We start from the raw sequence: 22,017 nt of genomic DNA, 5'->3' as shown, positions 1-22,017 counted from the left end.
TTAAATGCCTTTGGTAGAATTTGGAAAAATTCCCCATGGTTACCAATTACCATAGTATACCTTAGATTATTGCCTCTAATAATGATCTCTTAAAAAGATTCAAAATTTCCTCCTCTATTTAGTTTAAAAAATACTTTTTTTGTGGTTTTTTTGATATCAAAAGTATTAATTAATTGTTTTTATGGTTTTGTTGATATTATAAAGTCAATTCATGTTAGCTTTCCCTTATCCTTTTATCACTTGTCTTAAAGTTTTTTCTACCTCTTCTTCCCTCATCTCATTGTTGTTGTGTACCCTCTATTTTCCTAAGCTAATTGCCCTATTTCCCTTAAGAGATCTTCTAGTGGTCTTTCTCTCTCCCAAAATCAAATACTACGTATATATTTCTCTTGATTTTAATTTACCCCACCATCAACCAGCTCATCAATGAGCACACCCAAGTTAAATTTAACTTATGAAATCAAGTTGTGAACACATTATGAAATCATAACACGATTCACCGTATTAAAGCCATTATTTACAAATCTACATACGAAGTACAATTTGCTAGCTGAATTGGGCTACCAGCAAGTATTCAGGTTATACACTTCAAGCATAAAATTTTAATGGTTATTTTTGGGCATTTAAACTGAGACATAACATCACAAATAATCATAAAATCTCAAAAGGCCAAATTAAAATTAACTAAGGTTATGCTCTTAATTAAATTAATAACAACAAGCTAAAATTATGAAATTGCAAAACCGACTTCTACAGGTTCATAAAGGCATTCAGGTTATCAACTAAATTTCCATAAATTAGTCATTCTCCTAATTAGCAATCTTTAGGTGAAATGAAACAATAAACATTTTGTAATATATATGTCAATCAATATTTTAAATTAGGTAATTATGGAATATAGCTCAACGCTAAACATCTGTCTTTTGATCCTATCAAATAAAATTAGCTTGGATTATCCATTTGATACTGGTGGGGTTGGATAAAATTATTTCAAGTAGCATTATGAGGTTAGAGGTTAAAAAAAGTATTCATCAGGAAACAACACTTATAGATATACATCATAGATTGAACTAATTCCCAATTTCGGCAAATCCCCCCAATGTACACATACTTTTTTTTTTTGAAGGGATGTACACGTACTTTTCATTGACTCAAAGTTATAGGTTTGCATTAAGTGAGAAATTGAATAAAAGTAAGGTAAAATACACCCCAAATTACTAATTGTATTATTTAAGCAACTGGACACATTGAATTGAGCAAATCCCAAACAACAACTCTAAAAATATAAGGAAGAAGCAATCATCAATTTAGCTTTAGAACACATAAATTAATTAATAATATACAAATTAAATAAATAATCTAGTCAATTGAAGAGCTAAGTATTACATCCAACCCACCCAAAAAACACGCAAGACTCAATGAATCCAAGCTAGCAAAATAATCAATAATCAAATCCCACCAAGCTCAAAATGAAAAAGATTAATTACTCATTAAACCTAATTAGCCATTTTTTCCTTTATTAGCAAGCCCCCTAATTGTAGAAAAAAACAACCTGCCACCAAATTCCTTTTCAAGCAGATTCAAAAAAGAAGAAAAGGTGAAAATTGAAGGTCTTCATTTTTGTTTAAATATACTTTTTTGCGTTCAAAAATTCAATTATTATATAGTAGTTTAGCTGAATTTAAAGATTGTATAATGATTATATCATCTGCTTTACCTTGAGATTTTATGGCCTTGATTTTCATTATCTTTGTTTGTATTCCTCCTTTTGTGTTGTTGCCTCTGAGTCAGTGCAAAACACTCTGAAATAGATAGTTGTAACTGTGGGATTCTGTTAAACCTCAACACATGATCTAAGAAAGTTGATCAAGGAAACACATCTCCTCCAATTGCAACACTTAAGAAAGAGTCTAAAGACACTTAGTTGAAGTCTATAAGCTACGAAATGAACATGGAAAATGTTGAAGAATCAAATTCCCTTATACAGTCCGTGGGTTACACGTACAATTGCATTATACTATCAATTAGACATGCCACCATACAACAGCACGTACAACTTTAAACTCCAAATAGTTAGTACTTGAATCTTATGCAAAATGGTTATAATAAGATATTAAGTATTAACCAACCACATACCACCAAATAAAGAAAATTCACATATTCTTGAACAAGAAAAAGGGTAGTGTTTATACACACAAGCCTTCATAAGCTATAATAATTTTGTGAATAAATTAATATTCAATGTTTCTTGATCTTAAGAAGGTTGTGGTCTTGTGGATATCCTGCTGCACGCAAGACACAACACAATGGCAATGTTAGTCTCTCTAAATTGATGTAATTATCATTAGACACCAAATATCGCATAAAATGACTCACTATAAAATATCGATAAAATCACTCATATAATCTACCAAAACTCCACTAATTATAACTATTGCCCTTGGAAAAAAAAGGAAGATAAAAAAAAAAATGGGCCATAGTGCTCAAATTATGGTCATGGGAAAGATGAATGATCAGAATACACAGCAACAACTACTATCTAAAGTGAGGCAAAACTATCCAATGTATCACCATGCTATAATTTATGATAATTATCCAGTGAGATAGCCTTCACAATACTCTTTGTTACCTAACAATGACTATTTTTCCTTCATGAGTAGCTGCATTATGATTAATAATGTCTCCTAATTAAAATTTCATGGTATAGATAGTATTGTTTAGGAGTTGGGGTTGTATAAGAAAATGATTAATACAATCTCCTTAGAAAATTTCACATAGGTGAAAACTCTATAAGAAAAGGAAGGGTGTTTCGAATATTATCTTAGATTGTATTAATCAACCTCAAATTTCATGCTATAGCTAGTACAGTTGAATTAAGCATTTCCTAAATAGAGATATGCTCTATACTAAGATTACTAACAAGCCGCAAATAATACAGCTTCAATGTCAAAGACATTTTAAGGTAATAAAAGCAAATATGTAAGAGAGATTTGCAAGATGCATACAAACATGGACAATAATATAGTTCAAATTCTTCAAAAACAGAATGCTAATAAGCGAGCTGCAAGTCAAGTATAGAATGCCTTACCATCAAATATTTTGAAGAGGCACAAAGTCTTCCCGTTCTTTTAGACATTTTGACATAAAAATAAATCTTCCATGCTAGCTCTCTTTCCCCGGAAACTTGAATATCCACACCTTAACTTTTCATCTTCACTATTATACAACAAGAACACCCGAGTACAATGCCACTTACTAACATATATGAATGGTTTGTTTATTCAGAAAGTAATTCTATTGCAAATCTAAAATAAACACGTTAAGAAATAACATTGGTTTATCAAAGTTACAATGTCAAACAGGCTTTGCAGAAAGAAAACAGATCAAAACTCGAGTCCAATTTAATCTACAAAAATGCCACGATTTTTTTATTCATTTTTTTTCCTGGTAATTATGGGGGGTTAAGCAGAGCAAGAGAGCCTGGTCTAATGTCTCATCCAATGAAACGCATTGTTTATAATCATGAAAGGAATGGAAAACACCTAATTGTGCCGAGCGAATGATAACATCAAGGAGTGAAAAAGTTACTAAACAGGAAAATACAAAGTTATAGAATTCCAGGCCTTTTCAAGTGCCAATTTCTAAACAAGGTCAGTGTAGACACCCAATTGTGTCTCCTCAAAACCAAACCCAGTGATGAGTACCTTTCACGTCGAATCATAATTGAATGAAGTGAAAGTGTGGAAAGTCTTGTGTTGCGGTTAGTTTTTATTTCTTTTCTTTCTCTCTGTTTTTGAAAACCTATTTTAAGCAAACAGCCAATCAAGTTTGTTTTGGTCCATGGCAAGGGTCCAATAATAGTGTAGTTGGGTCGGGTTCAAAAAGAGCTTTCCAACGATATATTATAAGCCCAATTCCGATGAATAATGAGGAAGTTATGACTAAAATACCAAACTGACCCAGTTTGATTTTTGTGTGCGGCCCAATGATATAGATGAGGGCCTAATATTGATTTATCATTCCTAATGCAATTAGAATTGATTATAGTCTTCTAGATTCTTCTATAATTTAATTAGCATTGATAAATTGACTTTAGTTGACTTTTTAGAGTTTTAATCAGAATAAAAGAAGTGTTTTTAAGGAAAATACGATTTTACCCTTCTGTACGGATAAATTTTATCAAATTAAAAAAAACGCGTGAAAATTGTTTTCTGGCGTCTGACGATAGGATTAGCGCCTGGCGCTAAACTTAGTGTCTGACGCAATGCGTTTTATTCTCTTTGAAACTCTGATTCGTTTTTTTATTCATCCGGCTGATTTTCTCTATAAATAGCCTCCTAAACCTTCGTTTTCAATCATCAACAACTCTCTAATTCTAATTCTCTCTCTTCAAGAAATTCTTGATTACTTTCTCTCTCTCTTTTCTAAACTAACCCTTTTGCATACAAAATTCTGCATTCACAAGATCTAGATACACCTAGCATTGTTCGAAGTTGCATTCGCCCTAGACGTGAAAGGTTTTAATTTCTGAGGGTTTGGTCCTAAATCTCTCTCAATTATTTAATTTAATTGTTTGTCTTATTATTTTCCTTGAAGTTACTAACGTGTATATTTTGTTATTAGAAAGAGATACGAGGCATCCAAGTAAGTGCTTTAAATGTTTTCATTGATATTATGATATAGAAATCATGTCTATGTTGTTATTATGATTCCTTGTGTCATGTTAGGGCGTTTTGATCTTCTTAGTATTATGTTTAGGATAAAGAATATGTTCCTTAGATCAATTATGATTTCTATGATGCCTTTTATTGTCTCCCTTAATAGCATGTTAGTATCATGTTAGGGTTAAACCTTTGATTTTTATTTCTTAGTGACATGCTAGGGTTTGTTATTAATCTTGTTAGTATCATGCCTATGATCTTGCTATTAATATTATGCTTTAACATGATTATTATTGTTATTATTGTTATGATTATTATGTTGCTTGATACTTTTATTGTTATTGCTGGATCACACCTTTTATGCATGTTTAAAGGGAATTGGTACTTGTAATCACGCTTAATAAGATAATTAATAATCTTGTTTAGGGTTAATATGATTATAATTCAAGTGATCGCCAATAATAGTTTATTTGTGCATTAAATTCAACCAACATAGATAAACAGGTTTAGAATTAATCCTATTGATTGCATGTTAGTCAGAAAGCGCACATGAATACAATCAGAATAAAGTAGAGGCCTATTATTAGGGCAGGTTCAATCTCTTTTAGGTTGGATTTGTACCTTCATGCCCGAACTACTAGTCATAGTTCCAGACCTATTGGAGTTGACGATCTCCTGGATCATTAAGGGGTGTAACCTTTACCTCGTGAACAGTTTACAAGTTCTTAAAACTTGTTGGCGACTCTTTTGCTCTATCTTCTTTCCCTTTGGACGCCACCATGCTTTAGTGTATGATCACAGTGGGGTTCAGGTTTGAGGTAATGCTTGAAATATTCCATACAGTCAGACTTTTAGGCCTGTACCCACTTACTTAGACACCATGCCAAATAGACACCTTAATGTTATTCTCTGTGGAAACTGGAAAGTGTGCCAAAGATGTGCTTTTATCATTTCAATACTATAAAATATCTCTTATATTAACACGAAAAAACCCCTTAAAAAAACAAACTGATCCCAAGAATCACCTTTAATACAAGAAAACAAACAAGATAAATTGAGCACAGATGGGAGTGATTCTGTCACGGATTCACAAGTGAAATATTTAGAAGTTAGATGAATTTTCTTAGCATGTATGGGTAATTTACTTGCCTGAGCTTGAAAAAATGAAAGTAGTGAGATTGACGAATACACATTACTTAACAAAAATTAAAGCAGCCCCATCAAAGAAAACAAAGTAAAAAGTTTTAAGCTTACTACCCGTTTGCAGAAATCCCAGAAAATAACTATCATTAAAAAAAGGAAAAAAAAAACTGCTCTTCAATGGGTTTGGTACAGAGAGAACAACAAAGCTCATAGAGACACAACGGGTCGTGTTAAAGGTGATCACATTGAATATTCAGATCCAAAAATCTACACATAAACCAAAATCCCATCCCAGAAGCAGAAATCACATCAAGAAGCATAATCTAGCACCGAAAACGCTCAAACAATCACCCAAAACTAACACCCAGAAATCCCCAATTCTCATTGTGAAAAAAAAAATTTCAAAACCCTAATTCCCAAATTCAACAAAATAAAAACCACATATCCCAAATCAACACAAACATCCAACCTAGAAATCACATTTAAAATCATAATTTAGCACCAACAAAGCTAGTACTATCAAAGAAAACAACAAAAAAATAACACCTAATTCAACAACATTAAAAACCCCATTTCCCAAATTTAACAAAAATCAAAACCCCCTTTTACAAATTCATAAATAAAAACAGAATTTTGCATTATGAATTCACACTTTATCAATCATACTTAGGCAGATAGAATGCTCGGAGCACGCTTCAATGGAAAACTCGGAATAAGCTTTAATGAAGACTGCAAGTGGAAGGAAAATAAAAGAGGAAAGAGAAAGAGAGTAGGAAGAGAGAGAACGGAAATGGATGAGTGATGGAGAGGGGATTCGGGAATGCAAGGACAGACGAAGATGAGGTGGAAAGGAAATGAGAAAACTATACAATGGCAGAGCCGTAAATAATCTCCCAAGTCGAGGGTAAAACTGTTAGCACACTAGCCTACTGTTCATAAGGAACAGTTCCGTGGAACTTCTCTCTTTTTAAAGAGTCTAGATAGATTTGAAACTCACTCAATTCCAATCTCCCTAAAAATCCTTCTATCCTTTTCAAATTCATCACCATTCCAAACATACCCATTAATCATGGCACTCCAAACAACAAGATCTATATACAAACACAAAATACTTCTTAGCTGATTTAAGAAACCCAAATTTCCTATACTTATAAATTAGTCCACTAACCACAAACCCTGAAAAATTAAACTCAAATTAATACAAATTACATGGGAAACTCTAATTTTTTCTATTTTATCCCATGATATATTCAATTAACTCAAAAGTATATTTATCTTAATTGTAATTTACTTTTGAGATATTTTAATCTGCTTTAATTTCCTAACATGTCAATTGATTTACCCAGTCAAAAATCGCGTAAACTTGATTTAAAAATCGAATTAAATAAAGAAAACAACAATAATTAAAATCCAAATTCCACATAATAATATCAGAAGAACAATAGTGAAAAATTTGATCATTATCAAAGGCTAACAAAAAATCAATAAATACTAAAAAAAAAACCCCAAATTCGTAACAAAGCTCGATTCAAGCATCCAATTGAAAGAAAAAACTAAATAAACAAAACCCTAATTTGAAAATTAAACAATTAACTTACTTTGTGATGAATTTCTGAAACTAACAAGGTGCGAAGATAAGATTTACAAGAAATTGCATTCGAAGAAGAAATTGCAGAGGGGAAGGAGTGAAACCAGAGAGAAGATGGGGGAGAAATGTGGGAGAAGAGAGAGAAAATAAAAGGAAGAGAGAGAAAGAGAAATGAAACACAAAACAAGGCTAATCAAACAGAAAATTACAGAATTGCCATTAATGAAGCGAGCGAACTCTCATCCGTTAGATCAAACAGAATCAACGAATCAGACGAGTTCCTAGTTCCTATTATAGACCTACGTTCTCACATGATCCTGATTCTATATATATATGGGAAACTCACCTTGTGACTTTGAGGTCACAAGTTGAGCCCTACCAACTACTAAATGTTGCTACCAACTACTAAATGCTTGAGAGTGGCAACATTTAGAAAATTTTTGAATTGTCTTCTTAGATGGCAACATTTTTCATTTGTTGTCTTTATAAAAGTGTTGCTTTATGTATTATTTTACCTTGGCTTTCAAAACTGTTGCCTTTGAATAAAAATGTGTTGGCTTATGAATAGACAACGGGGGCATATACTACGCCTAATATGTGTTGCCTTAGCTAGGAAACTCTTTTTTATATTAGACAATGGTTTTGCACTGTTACCTTTGCTTTATTTTGTTGTAGTGTAGGAAGAAACCTAAGCATGATACTAAAAAGAAATAAATAACATCCTAACAAGATACTAGGAATTAGAATAATCTAAGCATGATTTTTAAAGGTATAGAGCAATTAAAACAACATACTTTGTTGCCTCGTATCTCTTTTTAATAACAAAATACACACGTTAGTAACTTCAAGGAAAATATTAAAATCAAACAACTAATTTAAATAATCGAAATAGGGATTTGGGACCAAACCCTCAAAAATTATCAACCTTTCATGTCTAGGGCGAAGGCAACTTCGAGGTTGGCTAGGCGTGTCTAGAACTCGTCAATGCGGTATTTTTATTTGAAAAGGGAAGGCTTAGAAAGAGGGAGAAAGAATAAGCTTCTAGCTTGAGAGAAAGAAGAGAATAGAATTAGATGGTTATTGATGATTATGAATGATTGTTGGTGATTGTGAATGATTTAAAACGGGGAAATATGACCCTATTTATAAGAAAAATAGCCCGAAAATGTTCTAAAAAGACCGAAGCCAACCCGGAATAAAACTACCCCTGTCGCGATGCAACAGAGTCCAGCGCAGCGCGACAGCCTTGTCGCAATGCGAAAGCTTTGTCGCGGCGCGCTAGTTTTGTTAAAACGCGGTAGTTCACACGTTTTTAAAAATCCGTACGGAAATCCTTAATCTAATTAAATTCGATTATTCAACGTCCGTACTTATCTTTGAAAATGGATTTAATCTCTTTGAAACACTTGCTTTAATCCAAATAAAATTCTTTATATTCTAAAAGATATAATTATTATTATATTCCTAACCCCATTAGATTTCAAAATAACCTTCTAGATTATTCTAGAAGATTAAAATCAATCCTAATAATTTTAGGAATATTAATTAATAGGCCCTCCACTAGATCATTGGGCCATATAAAACCATTTTAGGCCCAATTTAGTATTTTGGCCATAACTTTCTCATTATTCATCGGAATTTGGCTTATAATATATCTTTGAAAAGCTCTTTTCGAGCCCAATCCAACTACACTATTACTGGACCCTTATCATGGACCACAATAAATTGAACTGGACATTTTTTATAAATAGTGTACATTTTTTAATACAGAAAGAAAGAATTATTTTTATTAAAACAACCACATCACAAGACTTTTCACACTTTCACTTCGTTCGATAATTAAATGACGTGAAAGGTATTCATCACTGGGTTTGGTTTTTGGGGAGACACAATTAGGTGTCTACAAGTCCTTAATTGAGTCTAAGCATACAGTCCCATTGTCTTACACAAGTGTCAAAGTGTAAACATCTACTTTTGGCCTCATGTCCCGACATGAAGTGCAATAACGATAAATAAAACCATCTTCGTGTTGGATTAACGTGAAGAACCCTTGTGGATTACTGATTGAATTGCAAGAACATAAAAATAAGCTAGCCTAACCCAAAAGAAAAATCATTACGATCCAATCAACTAAGCCCGATCATAATTAGGCTTAAGCCCGAGCTTAAACCCTAATAATGACGGATTTAGAGGCGCCTAGGTTAAAATAGATTGATGCTACCGCATATAAATCCGCAACTCATAATGTTGCGTGTGACCCCTAGCGCAACCTCCAGTGATGCACTTACGGAAGATTCAGAATTTTATAAAAATATGAAATCGAATCTTACCATAATACTGCGCACAAGAAAATCAGTTACGCTGACTATAGCAGCGCAACTAAATCACTTGCGCTGGTTAGTCACGCGCAACCCATTCAGATGCGCGCGACACCTGCTGCTGCAGAATGCTTAAAACCCTAATCGTATCCCTTACCTATAAATATGGGCTTAATACGAGGCTCAAATTGACTGATTTTAACCTAAATTGCTGGACGAAAAATTGTGAACTTGTGTGCAACCAAACCCTCTTGTCCTAAACACTCAGCCCTCTTAATCTTTGTAACTACGGTGGAGGTTCCCGAACAAGAAGGAGTCCATAAGTGTTCTAAACGAAAATTTAGCAAAGAGAAGTGGTAAATTCCCGAGCACTTAGATCAATCACCTTTATTTTTATTGTTTTATTAAGGACTTTAATTAATTAATTAGTATTGTTTGATAACTTTAAACGGATTTCTAGTTAATCAATTTCACATAGTATCTTGGGTTAAAAAAAAATAGAAGTGAATAAATAATTGTTGAGTGATCACTTAAGCCAAGGCGAATCTTGTTATTTTGTTCCTATCACGAACTTGAATTAAATAACGAATAACGACTTTGCAATGTAATTCCTACGTGATTAATGTGTGTAAATAAATCAACTAACTTAGTTTTAGGTATCACGTTGCATATATTGTTTGGTAATGAAATTGTGAAAAAGGAAGAGCTAGTAGTGGCCGTAACTAGGGCTAGAATAGCGATTCCTCCCTAAAAGGAATGTTATTTTAGTACCCTCGCTCCCGAACTCATTTCTTGTTTATGTAGACCAATTTGGGCATGGGTAAACTTACGATTCGTGTTAATTATCCCTTAAACTCTACTTGGGAGAAAGGCATGAACGAGGTTTATGAGTTTTTCCTAAAACTCATTGGCGACTTCTCTTTGTTTCTTACAAAAAAAAACGTGATGAGAGTATCATTTCTAATTCAAGGTCTCCCAAACAGTCAGGAATTCAAATCCTAATACACCCTAACAAGTGTAAAGTCCTAGGCTTTTAAAGGGCCATGGGCATCTAAGGAGAAGGATTCCCTACGACGGGAACACCCTCCTTACACAAAGCATGCCACTTTCACTCACTTCTAAAAGAACACACTTTGTATCTATGTTACACCTTGACCATGTCTAGAGAGTCTTTGTGCGTGTGTTTTTCCGTCAATTTTTTAGGGGGGTAAGTCGGATATTAATCCTCCAAAAATAACCATGTTGTTTGAACCCTATACTTGATTCCGAAAAAAATGCATCCTATTTTTGCCTTTAAAACCAATAAAGTCAAAGTCAATTTGGGTCAAGTCATTAAGTCAAATATGGTTTAATTTACAGCTCTTGGTCTAGAAAGGAAGGACGATTAATCTTGAACAACGCTTTCGTTCAAGTTTCACTCTTTGATAAACCGATTTGACAAAAGAGAAAAACTAAGAAAATGGCAACTCAGGAAGAAGTCAATGAGCTTAGGCAAAACCTTGCTAGTCTAATCGAGATGATGAAGACCATTTCTCTTCAAGTCAATGACCATGCGAAACAACAACAGATGGATTGAGTGGAAGAAAGCTTGAGTAAGCTCTCCAATGACTATAAGTTCCAGGGGATTAGCTCACAAGGGGTCTTAGTGGACAAAGAACTTCTTCCGCAAAAGTTCAATGCCAATGACATCCCTAAGTTCAAGCCAACTAAAACCCCCTACTTCCACTTAAGAGCCTTTGAAACTACAATGAACGTTAAGAGGATTGATAGGAAGGTTTTCAAACTTTGTTCTCACTAACTCTAGAAACCGTTTTTCAACAATGGTTCTTTTCCCTTAAAAATGAGAAACCCCTCCTTGGGATGGCATAATAAATGTTTCATAGATAGATACAAATGAAACGTCCAAGTCAAAATTGACCATAGAGAACTTGAGATGTTGAAGCAAAAAGAGAATAAAGGTTTTACTTCTTTCTTTAATAAGTGGAGGGAAACTTCCGCTAAAATGGTTAAGGTTCCCACTGAGAAATAATCTGTAAGGATGTTCATCAAGAATCTTTAGGAAAAGTACTCTAAGCATCTCAAATATCAAATCAATTTGAACACTTTCAAGGTCATCTATGACATAGGAATTAACATTAAAGACGACCTTGTAAAACAAAAAGCTGCTAACAACTCCAACAGTGGCTGGAAAGGAAAGAAGAACGACAATCCTTCTTCTTCCAAAACTACCCACTCAAACAATGTTAGCACCTTTAATTTGAATGAGGTTCTAGCCATGAACAATCAAGGACAAAAGAAGCCATTTAGGATAAATTTCACACCTATTGGCATGAGTTATGACACTGCATTTGATCACCTTCATGCAAAAGGTCTTATAACTCCTTTTGGACCATTTGTGGATCCACCAGTCGAAAAGAGGACAGCTAGCTGGAACCCCAATGCACATTTCAAATACCATTAAGGCAGAGGCCATCTTACCGAAAATTTCTGGAAGTTAAAAGAAGTTATTCAAGATCTCATTGATAATAACAAACTTCCATTACCTTCTGCAAGCAAGAAGCCAAGTATTAATAGTGCTCCACTTTTAGATTCCTTGGTTGTTTCTGATGAGGAAAATCATGTTGATCCAACAACCCTCATTAAACCAGTTGAAGAAATTCAGCCATTGAAGAAATAAGAAAAGCGACATAAAAGAAATAAGAAAAGTGTAAGTTATAATATTATTCATCTATAATGACCTAGATAATAAAAGGTATCATAATGAGTATTATAAATACAAAATAAAAGAATAGTTTATAAATAATATCAATTTGATAAATAATTGACGGAACCACCCAATACAACTTTATAAATCGATATTGATACGATTGAACGTAAAACGTCTTTAAAAACCATAGAATCCTTTTATACCTATCAAATTGGCACTTCGATCAAGGACTCACCCATGATGACCCGTATCAATTGCGATAGGTTAAATATTAAAATTACATATAATTTAGTAACACTTACTAAATTGACGCTTAAGCTTAAGGAATCACCGTTTAAGGCTAATATCAATTCAGACATGTCAAATATAGTTGAAATCAATAAAACTCAAGTATAAAACCTTTTTAAATAATAATTTTCAATTGCTTTATCAAAATATTATACTTAAGGTTTCAAAAGTTTAGAATGACCCTTAAATCAAAATAACGATTTTAATAATTAAACAAATATTTCACTTTTGAAATTGGGATTTCAATAAGAAATTAGGTTTAATAGATTTAAATGCACATAAAATAGTGGTTCAAAAGCATGAGGTGTTACACTATGTGGATGATATGATTGTAAAATCAAAAGATCGTCCAGGACACCTAGTAGCCTTAAGGAAATTCTTCTAAAGGCTAAGAAAATACAACATGAGGCTAAACCCATCTAAGTGCGCTTTTGGAGTCACCTAAGGAAAACGCTTGGGCTATGTCATTAGCTATAGAGGAATAGAGATAGACCCAATGAAGATTAAAACAACCATGTCAATGTCGCCGCCCAAGACCGAGAAACAAATTCGAGGATTCATTGGCCGGTTGCAATACATAAGTAGGCTCATATCCAAGATAACCACGATATGTGAGCCAATATTCAAGAAACTTAAAAAGAGTGTACCGGTAATATGGGACGATGAGTGCCAAAGAGCCTTTAAAAAGATCAAAGCCTATCTCGCTAATCCTCCTGTATTAGCACAAACGCTTCCAGGAATCCCTCTTTGATTATACCTAACAATCACTAAATATAATATTTTGCGACGGAATTTTTAATTCCGTCGCTAGTTTACGATGGAAAATTCTGTCGCAATCTACCGACGGAATTTAATTCCGTCACAAAAAAATAGATTTGCGACGGATTTTTCCGTCGTTGATGTGCCTTCCAGCGACGGATTTTTCTCCTTTTTTCCGTCCCAAATTTTTTTCCGACGAATTTATATTCATTTTTTCTGTCGCAAAAAATTATTCATTTCAAAAAATTCTGGTTATTTCTTTTAAAAAAAAACATCATTAATAACCTATATTCCTGCATCTAATGCATGTGAAAATTAAAATCATAATTGAATTACGGAAATATTAATATATATATATTTCCACAAAAGTTATGCGTAAGTAGAACATATCCAAAAGCTACATAATATATAGTAATTCTACAAAAGCGAGAACATAATCAAACTCTACATAAATTCAAATTAAGTACATGTCCATACTACATAAGCTAAAGCTATGCTATACAATTGCCGGGGTACCCTGGCTTTCTCCTCCACTACTTGGGTCATCCCTGGGGTCTCGATGTTGAGGCTAAAAGGTGGAACATGTGTCGTTGTTTGCGAATCGACTCATAAAATCATTCCACCTCTCCTCGGCTCTCCTCTCTATTTCGGCCACTTCATCTTGAATTCGGGTTTGCATCTCAACTTCAATTTCACTTCGAAGTTCACTATGAATTTCACTCTGGGGTTCACTCCGGATTTCACTACGCAGAGTCTCCACCCTATGCTCCATCTAATCCTGCGTCTGAGAAACAACGGACGGTGTGTACTGCTGTGAAAACCTAGAAACTCGACCCATCCCGTTGTCATAGTACATCTCTGCACTTTGGCCAAGTCCCCTCACCCAACCCTTCTTGTTGCGACAACCCACACTCTCCCAATACAACTCATTAGGACTCTTTTTAATCCCTTATTGAGTGGTGGCTTCTTCAACATTCTTTTGGTAATTCTCCTACAAGAAATACATTATACAATAATATATAGTTTAAATAATTTACCAACAACATAAGTTACAAGTAAAGCAAATAAACATATAAGTGATTATGACTTGAAATGCCATTTTCTAAGTTTATGGGTCCATATCATCAAAATTAAGCCATTTAAAGCCAAAATGGCTTCTAACATGCCTATTTTCTTCATTTCTTAACGTATGAACTCATTCTTTCTTAAACCATCTCATAATTACATAGTTATAAGTGTATATGACTTGAAATCATATAAAAGAAGCTATTTTCTAAGTTTATGGGTCCATATCATAAAAAATAAGCCATTTAAAGCCAAAATGGCTTCTAACATACCTATTTTCTTCATTTCTTAACTTATGAACTCATTCTTTCTCAAACCATCTCACAATTACATAGTTATAAGTGTATATGACTTGAAATCACATAAAAGAAGCTATTTTATAAGTTTATGGGTCCATATCATCAAAATTAAGCCATTTTAGCCCAAAATCTTCATTTCTTAACTTATGAACTCATTCTTTCTGAAAACATCTCATAATTACATAGTTATAAGTGAATATGACTTGAAATCACAAAAAAGAAGTCATTTTCAAAGTTTATGGGTCCATATCATCAAAATTAAGCCATTTAAAGCCAAAATGGCTTCTAACATGCCTATTTTCTTCAATTCTTAACTTATGAACTCATTCTTTCTCAAACCATCTCATAATTACATAGTTATAAGTGTATATGACTTGAAATCATATAAAAGAAGCTATTCTAAGTTTATGGGTCCATATCATCAAAATTAAGCCATTTAAAGCCAAAATGGCTTCTAATATGCCTATTTTCTTCATTTCTTAACTTATGAACTCATTCTTTCTCAAAACATCTCATAGTTACATAGTTATAAGTGATTATGACTTGAAATCACATAAAATAAGCTATTTTCTAAATTTATGGGTCCATATCATCAAAATTAAGCCATTTTAACCCAAAATGGCTTCTAACATGCCTATTTTCTTCATTTCTTAACTTATGAACTCATTCTTTCTCAAACCTGAAGGAGTTCTGTCTTCGATAAGTGCAATTACTAGATATATCAAGGATCACTATTATGGAGATAATAAGTTCCTCCTTTTGGGTCGTCATTATCTGTTGCTAGACTATGATCAATGATCTTTGGGCTAGTCAAATAGTCCAAAGCCCACTAGAATGGATCCTATGAGGTCACACACAATGGTATTGGGTTAAGCAAGTTAGAGGCCCATTTATGGGCCTCATGAGTAAGTAACTAATCATGAATTGGATTGGGATAGCATAGTTAGATTAGAGTTAAGTTTTGGGATTGGTCATGGACTCTTAGGCCCTGTTCTTTTGAGCTTCTGGGCAGAGCAGAGCATATTTCAGCAGAAAAGAGCCGAGCCGAGCAGAGCAGAGAAGATTTCATTATTATTATTGTTATTATTATTATTATTATTATTTTATTATTATTATTATTACTAATATTACTATTATTATTATTATTATTACTACTACTACTACTATTATTATTAAATATCAATTATTATTATTATTATTTATTTATTTATTTATTATAATAATAATTATTATTAAATAATAATAATAATTATTATAATTATTATTATTATTACTACTACTACTACTACTACTACTACTACTACTACTACTACTACTACTACTACTACTACTACTAATATTATTGCATTATTATTATAATCATTAAATTTTTAGAGTTAAATATTAATTATTATTATTATATTAATTATAATTATTATTATTTAATTATTATTATTATTAAAAATTAATATTTAGCATTATCTTTAAATATTAGTTATTATCTTAATATTAATTGTTATTATAAAAATCAATTATTTTTATTATAATTAATATTATTAATTATAAGTATTATTATTACTATGAGTATAATTACTATTATTATTATTAAATATTAAAACCGCTTATGTTGTTAACGGTTTTTTGTTAAAAAGCTAACATTAGCAATTTTATATTTTTTAAAAAAATGCAAAGAGGTTGGTTATTAGTGAAATCTGGTCTCTTTGAACTTAGCAATACTAATGTGGGCCTCCTACTTTTGGCTAAGGCATTTGTGAATTAAGTAAGGAGACAAAGAGACCTCTTAATAAAAAAAGGCGATCTCTTTGCTTAAACCGCTAATTACAATAGCGGTTTTAAAGCTATAACCGCTATTGTCATTAGTGGCTCTAAGCTAAACCAAATTAAAAGAATTAGCACTCATCCCTAATCTTACAAAAATTGTATTTGGGGAATTTGTTTCTAAATTGACGCACAAAGGGAATTTAATTTTGTTTTAGCAATATTGTAGGAAATTGCTCAGTCTTACATAAATCCTTTTTTTAGTGTTTCATGTCATACCTTGTACCCTCTCTATCCCTCTTTGTTTGATTCATTTGACTTTTCTCAATATTCATGATGTGTCTTGATACATATCCTTTTTTTTTAAAGTGTATATCTATAAACTTGATATATGTAAAAATTATAAAAACTTGATACAAAAGTTGCTCTTTTGGAGTTGTATATGAAGTTAGCTTTGTGTCATTACTCATTCATGTTTTCCCAAATTAATTAGTTATATGTAATTGTGGTATGATTTTTTATTTTTGGCTAATACAATGGATATAATGTTGGACAAGCATATAATATTGAATTTTGCTTAAATGACAGTATGGGCAGCATGACTATGCTTAGTTAGTGTAGTTTAAGACACCACACTATGAAAATGTACAACAACTTGTGCATTATGTGTTAATTACATGATAGATTGATTGTTTGATTTGGGATTGTAAATTTAATTTTGATTTCAAGGTCACATGTTCTTTTCCTGAAGAGCTTGTGGAGTTATTCTGTGTTTCTATTTGCTCTTTTGATGACTTTGATGGTGCTTTAAGCATCTCTGGAGAAATTGATGTGTATAAGGGAATGAGGATCTTGAAGTACTTTAGTTTAAAAGATATTGAAGCTGGGATCTTATATCCGCGTGTTACTTGTGGCTGCTTGCCGACAACAAATTTTGGTATGACTTTTGATTTAAAGGGTGCTAAAGGCCACCACATCAGCGAAGGATATTTGATATATGATGATGGAAGAGTTGTGCGTTGTTATAATAGACGTGTGTGTTCTGTGATTCCTGGTAAACATGGTTATGCGGCTGCGATTGTTCAAGATGCAGTCCAAGCTAGAGTAAAATTTGTACCGATACCTGCTAGTGGAGTTGCATATTGTGTCAATGGTAGTATTCATGGTAGATATAGCAACTATAGTTACTCCACCAAATATGAGAAGGATTAATTTCAAAGTATTCTTTATGAAAAGGGCAAGTTAGTGGTTAAGGGTGGTGAAGAATTACTTTTGAAAAAAATCTGTGATTGATGTGCCATCAATTGCTTCACTCGTTTTAAAAGTTGATTTGAATGTTTTCATCGATGATGATTGTGTTGAAACACTTAAGGGTAAGCTAACATTTAAGCCTCGAAATTTTCATACTGAAGATCCAAATGAGCAACAAGTATTCAACGGGTTGAATTCATCATCAACGTTTAGCTTATCAGTTTCTGTGGAGTGGGGGCATCCCAAATTTGTCCGGAAGTTTGTTGATTGTAGCATTTCTTCTTAGGAAAAGTATCACTTATTATTATTATTATTATTATTATTATTATTATTATTATTATTATTAACAGAAAATCTACAAAGTCAATCAATTTACAAGAAATTGATGGGAAGCCGAGATACAATCTGGGCCCCCACCCTTCTAGCTATAGCAAACCTGATCCTGCTGAAAATGTGAGCAGCTACACGAGCATCAATATCCTGAGTCTTAGCAAACACCTGTACCCGCTTCAGCAACGAAATAGCATCCTTCTCTAATTCCCCCAACGAAGAAAAGGAGAAAGGAAGAAAACCATAACCAATAGCCCTGCAACGCGCCCCATACTTGTCCAGGTTCTGCTGAGCCGCCGCCGACACAACACGACCAGGAACGAAATCAGACAACCCCGATTGCGTCAAAGGTGAAGACCCCGTCAAATCAACACATACATCAAGGCCTCTATCCTGGGAATAAAGCAGCACATCTGCTGGTCGTAGAGCCCCGTCGTCCCCTCCAGACAACCCAACGTTAACCTCCTTTCGAGCAGAAATCCCAGACCGAAAACAAATATCAACAAGGGTGTCACGAACAACGTTGTGCCGATGTTTAATACCCACCATCCCAACATAAGACACTACATGATCCCCATAAATATCCCCATCAAAAACCCTTGAGCAAGCAGAACGCGTTGTTGATACGGAGAATAAAGGAACATCCAGCCGGTAGCAAAGAACACTACGGTAAGTCTTACCATTCATAGTCTGACCCAAACCCGATATCTGGACCGTCCGCAACCAGGCCGAAGAGTGATCCCCCTGTTTGGACTTCCATAAGGCAACTTAACGCGAAGATAAGGAGAAAGTGGATTCCGCAGATGTAGTGACCTTCGTGAAATATATATCTGCCAATTTTTTCACGAGTCTAGGGGCAGCGATCTCACTAGGGTTACTCATAAGATCAGTCTCCATAGTCCTGTCATAAAGACTAAGAGCATCATCGAAGGCTGGTCTCGAACCAACAATTCCAGAATTGCGAAGAAGCGAAGCCTGAAGACCCGAAGACTGGAGACATGACGCAAGGAAAGCATAATGTCGAACATCACTTGCCGAATAGACACCCAAACCACCATAAGCAAAAGGTAAGGTGGCAAGCCGCCATTGCCAATCACCAAAACCAGGCCCCGAAGCAGTTACAATGCGCTCCAAAGAAGCCTGAAGGGCCACGTCAAAAGAAATTTGTGCCGTTTCAAAAAGACGAGGAGAACAAGTGCGCATAACAAAGTAGAGTTTCGAAACCCAAATACACGCACGAAGAAGCAACAACTCGCATTATGGATCATCGAGCTTAGCAGCAGCATCCATTAGCACAATGGTCTTCGACACTCACTGCGAAAGAAGCTCACCACAGAAAGAGGAATCAGCACTAACAGGACCACCTAACAACTTTACACCATGCACAGGACGACCAATATCAGGAGGAAAGACACCAACGAGACGGCTACGAGGGTCCTCTGAGGGCCAAAATACCTCTTTTTTCTCAACGTAGAAATGGAGTCCAAGACGAGGTCCCTCCGCCAAAATCAACTCCAAAACCTGTCCTACCACCAAGGTATCACCAATAATGGTACCGTTATCTAAATACCAAGCTTGCAAACATAAGTCAAAAGAATCCCTGATTCGGCACACTAACGGGTAAAGAACCAAAGCAAAAAGCAAAGGGCCTAGAGGATCACCCTATTGCACTCCCTGACATGACCATAAGATATGGTCCACGTAAAACAACCTGGCTGTAGTAGAGTAACAGAATTCAACCCATCGCGAGAGAGAAGGACAACGGAGTCGAACCTCACGCAACAAAGCCGAACGATCAACCAAATTAAAGGCATTCTGGAAATACACAAGCAACATTGAGAAGTCAACATCACCACCACGTGACTCAACCAAACGATTAACGGCATGAAGAATAGCCTCACCACCCGCCAGCACCCCAACACCAAATTGAAGACCTCCTAGATAGCTCCCCAGCCGCAGACCAATCAAAGCAGCCCCAACCTTTGAAACCAAACGCCTCCAAACGGTACCCACAGCAATAGTCCGTATACCACCACCAGGCTTATTAAGGGGCATAAGAGGAGCACTAGCAATGTATTCTCCCAACTCAGCAAGACATTTCCCAGCGAGAAAAAGATTAACCACCTTCGTAATAGAGTCCACCAACTCATCCGAAATAGCAACAGCAGCACCACTCAAACAATCCATAAGGTGCTACGCACGCATCCAACAAAGGTGGAGACACATCAGCCAACGTGTCACGCACAAGCTGCACAGATCCACCAGGCTCACACCAAGAATGAATAGCAGAGGTGATACTCTCTTCCTGCCGCTGACGCCTAACATTCGAAGAACACTCTCGACTACTCCTCGATGATTATTATTATTATTATTATTATTATTATTATTATTATTATTATTAGCGTCTTCTTTTTTGTAACAACTTAAGTTAGATTTGACTTGTTACAAGTATTGTTTATGTTATTATGTACTAATGATTTTCATATATTCTTCGGTTGAATTATTGTTTGTGCTATATGTTTTTTTGTGCCAAGTATGGGTTAGATGAAAATCTTATCAAGACTATATTTTTAGGGCCACATATGGGTTATATGAAGACCTTGTTGGCATGGGTTTACAATTTTCTTTGTCTAAGATTTTAAGGAATGAGGTTATTTATGATTTCATGAGCATAACCACCATATTAGTACGTTGTAGCATCTAAAAATTTATAGGCATTTTCTATTTAAAAAAAAAAATGCTTTCATTACTAGCTCTGGTGACTAGGCCAATGGGATGTCCTTTAATATTATAATTTAAAAGAAAAAATTTATAGATTTGATCAAAATAAATTAAAATGAGAAAGGTAAGATTGATTTGAATTGAGTTGCAAAATCTTTCCTTGAAATTTTGTACAGAATTGATTTGGAATGAACTGTACTACTTTTGGATTATAGGTTACTTCACTTATTGATTAAGTAGTTCTTGTTTCCGTTGTTGATATTGAGGGGTTAAGTCAGCCTCAGATGGTCAGGTATAAAATTTCCTTGTATATTTCTGCATATGGTTTTTATAGCGTTAATCATTGAATTTATTGCTTAATCTGCAGTAAGTTGGGGAATATGAGACCTAGAGTAAATAGAATAATAGGGTCACAACACCCTCTTTCAATTCAAGGACAGAGAGTAATGTATTTTGCCTTTAGTTTGATACCAACTCAAATAGGACAGTAACATATATGAAGACTATATTAAAATATTTAAAACAACATGTTTCTAGACTTTCCACTTAGATTGTGCGTAATTTATTATCCTAAGCATGTTTAAAGAAAACATGGTACTCCATTAATTAATTTAGCTCAATTTACTAAGGCTGTAATTATCGAATATAATTACCACTTAGTCACTTACTATGTATGTGGAGAATCGATGTAAACAGTGGTGATTTTCGTTGAGGGTGTTGGATTCTGGTGAACATATATCGGTCGGTACGATGGCGCTCGGTGCGGTGGGTTGTGATTTCCGGTGAGGGGTGGTGGTAGTACGCTAGAGAGGGGTTGGTTTTAATGGAGAAGGTGGTGGCTTTAATGGAGATGTAGAGAACATAGGATTGTGAGTTTGTAGTTAAGGATTTGGGGTTTCCGATGAGGGGTGGTGATAGTACGCTAGGGAAGGGGATGATGTTCTTGATGATTTGCGAGAAGCAAAAAAAAAAAAAAAAAAAAAAAAAAAAAAAAAAAAAAAAAAAAAAAAAAAAAAACTAGATTTAAAACGGGTTAAGTTGACTGCAGCCAACTATATGAGAAAGGATAGTAAATAATAATGGATGGTAATTATAAGTAGGTAAACAAATTATTTTGTAGTATGGTGTG

At 34.1% G+C, this 22,017-nt stretch overlaps 1 long non-coding RNA gene across 1 annotated transcript; it reads right to left on the bottom strand.

Moving 5' to 3' along the window:
• Nucleotides 1-1,620: 1,620 nt before the first annotated feature.
• LOC110700044 lies at nt 1,621-5,385 on the bottom strand. The gene is made up of 3 exons (XR_002507086.1): nt 5,283-5,385; nt 3,089-3,216; nt 1,621-1,802 (listed from the first exon to the last, which is right to left on the bottom strand). It is a non-coding gene; the product is annotated as an uncharacterized LOC110700044 (long non-coding RNA).
• Between the last annotated feature and the right edge of the window lie 16,632 nt (nt 5,386-22,017).

Source organism: Chenopodium quinoa, unplaced genomic scaffold (genome assembly GCF_001683475.1).
Source record: "Chenopodium quinoa cultivar QQ74 unplaced genomic scaffold, ASM168347v1, whole genome shotgun sequence".
In the NCBI taxonomy this organism is placed as follows: Eukaryota; Viridiplantae; Streptophyta; class Magnoliopsida; order Caryophyllales; family Amaranthaceae; genus Chenopodium; species Chenopodium quinoa.
The sequence above is the reverse complement of the archived record's forward strand: the minus strand, read 5'-3'. Positions and strand labels throughout refer to the sequence as shown.